Here is a 7,123-nt window from a genome sequence, read left to right on the forward strand (position 1 = left end):
CCCACCCCAACCACTACAAGGAGTATCAACTATTACTACAAGTTGAACCTCAACCTTGAGGGTCCCTACCGCCCCATAGTTATTCTACACTAGAAAACAGTCGCACAACAAGACAAGCACAAAGTTCATGTTTTCTCCCAATAATTGACTAATAGCTATCTCTTTTAGTATATCTATTATAGCCCAACACACCTTTTTTTCATGTGTTTCTAGCATCATTTAGCATATAAATTAAACATAATAATTTGTTAAAGAAGCAAGCCTCCCAGATTTAGTAATATATAAATTTCATTTGGGACAATCATTGTAAATAGCAAACTTATATTTTCAAAATAAATTACATATTTAATAGTAAAATAGTAAACATCAATGTTTCTTAAGATAAGATGATACTATTTTAAATATACACGACGAAAGCTAATTATTTAACGATATTGTATATAATAAATGTGATGGAATAATTTTTATAATTGACATCAATTTTACACTATTTTTAATCGTGATTATAGGATAAGGACTTAACAATTAGCCGCCATTTATTGAAATTGATAGCATTTTTACGTTATACTCATCATGAATATATAACAACAAACTGATTATTTTTAAAAGTATACCATCAATGAATACTTGATGTAATGAAGATCACCTCAATGCTTCACAAGTGATTATGAGGCTATGTAGTTAAGAAATGCATGTCGATCATTATTTTTTTCATTGTCATTTTGCAACAATCTAGTTGATATTATTTTCATTGATCAAGAACCATTATATTAATTCAAATCACTCGAGGCTCAAACAACGTGAATTCAAATCACTCGTGGCTGAAAAAAACGTGTGATAAAACTAGAGAAATACAATACATCCACCCATTAAGAAGAGGACCTTGAATAGCGAAGAAGACGAGCCCATGGACCAATGTATTCTACTCGCAGCATACATTGTAATAAGGACCAAAGCGCACCTTACTAGCACTTGGCGGAGGAAGTTCGCTCAAGTCCTTCTCCGTACTAAGTTAGACTACTTTACAATTCTATCTATGAGACAAACATGTTAAAATTTTGGGACATGAATGATGACATTTTTCAAATAATGATGGAAAAAGTTCATGAAGATCCACGTGACATGTTTCATCACAACTTCAACTAGAAGAATTTTACAACTCGTGGAAGCACTTTAAGCAGGAAGTCAACATTGCAAGTGTACCTACAAGAAAATCTTAGCTTTTTATTTGGAAAAATGAAAGTACCCAGCCCGTAATATTTATAATGTCCAAAAAATTTCAATTAACAATGTATCACGTGATTCATGTCCAAAATTTTTACGACTAAGTTATTGAGCAATCTGTAATTAACACTTGTTGAGGTGATTAAGAAATCATCCATGTAAAATCAATAAATATACTCTGCAAGTCTCGCCCTCCACTTGCAAAGCATAAGTGATATGCAAGTGATAAGAATACATTAGAAGCTCGCACCAAATATAGGCGAGCCATTTCCCCGTTTAATTAATTAGTTAAAAACCGTTATTAAAGTGCATGTGAACAAATGTTCAAAGCTTGACTTCAAATCTAATGAATAAAATGTGATATTGTAAAAGATCAACTATAAGTTAACCAATAAGAGGCTACCATATGTCGTTTCTCCTAAATGACCAAATTATCCTAAAGTCTTGAGGGAAGTCTATAAATACCCTCACCTAACTAAAAAAAACAAAGAAAAGATACACAATTCAAATATCTCTCTCTCAAATAGTCATTTTCTCTTTTGCTCCAATCTGGCCATCAAAAACCAATGAATTAGGAGGCGAAAACTCTGGTTAGATGACAGTTTGTTCATCTAATTTTCATAGTCAACAATCCCACATTTAATTAAGTACACAAAACAATTGGCAAGAATCTAATTATGTCTTGTCACACTTGGAAACATATCATTATTTTCAAACCTACAGTTGAATTTATTTATTAATGCAATAATTGATATCCCGTGATTTTTATTTTATTTTAAAAGTTTTTCACGTAATTTTTTTGTATAATTTTTCTCTATATATTTCACATTTTTCTGTCCCATTAATATTATCTATGAACGGTGATATTGTGAGCGAGTAGAAGAAATAGTCTCAATTCTCAATATTATAGTCCACCGTTAGATCAAATTAAAAACAATGTAATTAGTTTTGTTAAAAAATGACAGATGTATTTTCCATCGCTTTTTGAATAGCGAGGAATATGAAACACATGATTTTACCGCAATGTGTAGAAATATAATGTTGGGTTTTTGTCCCAAATTAGGGTAGTTTTTTTTTTTTTTTTTGAAATAAATTGTTTCCTTATTTTCATGAGGGAAAATTTTATTTCCTTATATTTCATATGATTTTTATAAAAATATATCACTTCTTTATTCCACATTATTTCCATCATTATGATATGCAATGTACCTATAAATAGTGATTTTCTCTTTCAGTTTTGTTCAAACAAAAATTGCTAAGTTATTGTATTTCTCTATATATTGTTGATTAATAAAACGTCATGCTTCTGTGATTAACTCTTTTTGTTAATTTGTTTATTTTTAAATCTTGTTTTTAATTGCAATCTTCATTTCTTCATATCGCGTCATTAATCTCATTCACTACAATCCTTCCAGGTCCAACAAGTGGTATCAAAGCTTGGTTCTTGTTGTGGATTGGTTGAGGATTTTCAGATATGGCTGCTTTGAAGTATGATATTCTACAATTGGATCGCAATACAAGGTTTTCTGTATGGCAAGTAAAGATGAGAGTTATTTTGGTGCAATTGAATTTGGATGACGTGATGCTGGTTTTGAGAAGATGTTAGCTAATTCAACAAGTTTTCGGCTTGCCGAGGTGCAAGTTGTGGCACTACTTCATATGACTCAAAAACTTCATATGACTCAATGCCTTAATGACTCAAAAACTTATTGTCGATTTTGTATCCCACAAGTGTACGGATCGTAACAAGTAATAAAGTGGACCTAAGAGTTCGGATATTGTTCCCACGAGGACTACTATTTAATAATTTGTTCAATTATTCCTAACTTTAATTTGATTGAAAATAAACAAAGAATTGATGTTGTGATTTTTGATATAACTATATGATTTTATGTGGATACACACAAAGAGAGATTTAGAACTTAAATAATAAACAAACATTAGAGCAGAATAATTTCACCTATTAATCACATTTACATCTTAAATTAAGAGTAACATATAATGTAGTGTTTGGTCGAATTCTCCTATTGTATTCAATTTACCCCTCTCAAGTTCTCATTGAGCCTATTTAATTAATTAAATTCCATATCTCTACGCGAATCTAGCTTAATTAAGTGAGTTCTTTGTCCTGGAAATTCAAATATGACCGCAATAATTAATATAAATATCTCTATTCATTATACTAATTTACCATATTTTACTATATGGTCTAAATCCTAAACTCATATCTCTATTCGTAAAGGATTCACAGAATTATCAAATTAGTGATCAAGTAGTTTAATGCATTGAATTCATAGTAAAATTAACACATGGAACAATAAAGACCAAGAATCTTAAATAAAATATGTGAAGAGTCCCAAATTGGTTACATATTCGCCCTAACAAGAATTTTAGCTATTCATAATAGAGGAAGACAAACAAATAAAAATAGTGGAGTCCATCACTAGGTTTTGAATTTAGATGTGGAGGAGTGGATGAATCTTGCACCAAGTTCTTCTCGTTCCAAATCTTGATTTCAAACCCTTAAATTGTTGTTTTTCTCCTCTTGAGCTTGCTCTCTAATTTTCAAATTGTGTTCTTGCCTCTCAATGTGGAATCCCCCTTCAAAAGTGTGATAAATTTTTATTTATAGGTGCATCTTCATGTGTGTAGAAAGTATGATTTTTATAGACTTCAAAACGGGCCAAAAACCCACCCTAAATGCACCCAGCGGCGCCATGGCTCTATTTTGGTGGCGCAGGCAGACAGCATGTCGGTTGGTATTTTTATCATAACTTTTTCTCCTAATATCCAATTAAGGAAATTCAAGTTGTGTTGGAAATCTAACTCAAAGTGCTACAACTGTTCTTCAGATATCATTCGATCATTTTCTATGTCAAAATCGGGTCCCAATATGGGGGCTAAAAATAGTGCATAACTTCCTTTTTCTTTTTTTTTTTAACTTGATGTGTGATCATACTTTGATTATATTTAATCCATTTGATGTCTTTCACTATCCAATTGACACCGACACTCTTGAATCCTCATCATGAAGCCTGACACAACTTTTACATATTTACATTTTGGTCGCCGAACTTTGGATCTTGCTCTTTTTTTGGGTCTTCCTCGTTTCTTCCAATTTCTTGTACCATCATTGAATTTTACCTATTCAATGAAACAATTTAAAACACAATTCATCTGAGAGGAAATTAAATATCATTTTTTTAAAGCCTTAAATAAGTATATAAACTACATTTATCAAATACCCCCAAACTTAGATATTTATTTATCCTCAAACAAAACTATCATCTAAACAACTACCAACACACTATCATGCAAGGGATAATTAGTTGAACAATCAAGCTTTTTACCTCAAGATTCTAGATTTTGATGTTTATTTCATAAACATATTTCAAAGTCACAATACCAGATCAATATCTACTCTTCCAGTGCAAAATCGACGTGTGCGTGAAGAATAAAGTAATCAACCATGATTGCACAAGTTGTTTCGATTTTCGATCCTCTTTGCTCAAATATATCCTTACATTTCTCGTGTGATTTACACACCCCCCCAAACTTACACTTTTTCACTCATTCCCAGTGAGTGACCTAAGGTTGAATATTTCATCACTATCCTCACCTTTTCGAGTTCAGGTGGACGTTACTAGTTGCAAGTCGATACTTCAATGAATAGGGATTCTCCAATTATTTGATTGCTTCGACCGCCACAACTTAACTAGCTTATTATTCTCCATCGAAAGTCAAATTCCCTCAAATAAGTATTAGGGTTTAAGCAAGGTATTTAGTGCTTTTACTCTTTTATGCACTTCCTTTTTCTGTTTTTCACAAGTTTTTTTTTCTTTTTTTTTCTCCATTTAGTTTTCTAGATAACTCATGTAGCAAGTTTTAGGTTGATGACTCTCAAATTAGATAATTTAGGGCACCAGGTTTTAAACACCCTTATAGGCTTATTGACCCGAGTAAAAAAGGCTTCGAAGAGAACCAATTATTGTTTCAAGTGCAGTTTCATCTTTGATTGCCTTCTAATTGACCCCTGTAGTAAACTTTAGGCACTCTCAAGTCAGATGACTTTAGGGCACTAGATTTTAAAATACCCTTGCAAGCTTAATTACTCAAGCTATGAAGACTTCAAAGAGACGTTTTTAGATTTCAAATATATATGCCTTGATTAGTGTAATGCCCATATCACACACTTATTCAAACAAACAGACTTCCAATTTAAGACTTTCGCCTAATTTTATCATGTTAGTCTAAAACAATCCACACATAAGTTTTCACGAATGGAATCCAAATTCACGTCCGCATCTTCCTACAACGATAAAGTCACCTCCAAACTGTGCTAATTTTGGTCTAAGGATAAATAATTTATTATAGTTTAGGTAAAACATCATTGTCCAATTAAATCAACCTATATAACAAATGAATCAACTCGTTTCATCACAGTGTCAGACTCAATTCTAGTGCACGTATAATATCAAGTTTTGTAAGATTAAGTTTCAATCAATCTAACATGCATCATATCCATAGTTCATAAATCAATACCAAATTTCAAAGAAAAAACATAATTATAAGCCAAACTGTCCAACTCACAATAATTTTAGGTAGGCAATTAACAATAATACACTCTCCTAAACATAAACTAAATATTATCCTCAATGTTAAACTTAAAGGAAAAGGAGGAGGACTTCCCTAAAATATCAGTATTGCCTATAATGTTGTAGTACCTTGGTGTTGCATTTGATCAACTCTTCTTCCACATTCTCCCCCCAAACTTGAAATTTGTCCCGTGTTCTCCTTGTCAATGTTGGTTTGAGTATTCCGCGACATCATGTCCCTGAAAAATCAAATTTGAAATATTAGATACATGGAAAAAGGTTTACTTAACTCAAATATCTAATAATCAACTTAGCTACTGAATGACCTAAGGGTAAACGAGATATGAGTAATGACTCCTAAATACACTAATAAATAAAATAAACTATCCTATAACTTGAAAATAAAATAAGAAAGTCTGGGTTGCCTCCCAAGAAGCGCTTAATTTAAAGTCTTTAGCTAGACTTCTGCACAAGTGTTTCATGGCACTTTGAATATGGCTTTGGAGATCCTTCTTAGCTTGCTTAATTTGACTTTGTTTCATATCTCATACGTTCTCCACAATCGCACATTTTCCTTTTGCATAACCTGCCTAAACTGCTCACTTCAAACTCAATAAAAAATACTTCGATCTTCTCATCATCTTTAATTACGAGCTCAATGATGTTTGATGTTTTTAAGCTAATCCCGAATGCAACTAATTCAGCTAGCTCCTTCACGATTAATTCCTCCATTTCTACTTGTTCTGCATCTTTACTCGTTAGTTCCTCGGGTTGAACGGAATCCTTCGTCGGCATGCTATTAGGCTCGCCTGGAATTATTTGATCTTCAATCTTTTTACATTTTTGCATGATGTTGTCTCCCGTAATTATTTCAATGTAATCAAAATATTCTTCATATGGATAATCGAAGATATGTTCTCTCATTTCCACTGGAGTTGCCAAATAAGAAGAATTTTTAGTATAATGAAATGCACTACGGTATTCAGATGTCGGTCTGATCTCTTGATAAACAATTGATTTGATGTTTAATCCCTTCGGCCAACCATCCATATCAAATTTGATAGGCAAATTATATCTCCACCTTTTAAGTTCTTGTTTGATTAGGAATTCTTCAAAGAGTACGTCACCTTTATTTAAGTTGGAATCAATCATTGTGAATTTTTTACCTCATGCTTCTTTTCATTCCTTGTCAATGAAGCAAAGAAAAACAAGTAGATCAATTGAAAAGATAGAAAAAAAGAAAAAGGAAAAAATCAAACAAAAGTAAAAAAAATAACCAAACCAATATTAAATAAAAATAGTCC

Source organism: Olea europaea, chromosome 7, assembly GCF_002742605.1.
Source record: "Olea europaea var. sylvestris chromosome 7, O_europaea_v1, whole genome shotgun sequence".
Classification (NCBI taxonomy): Eukaryota; Viridiplantae; Streptophyta; class Magnoliopsida; order Lamiales; family Oleaceae; genus Olea; species Olea europaea.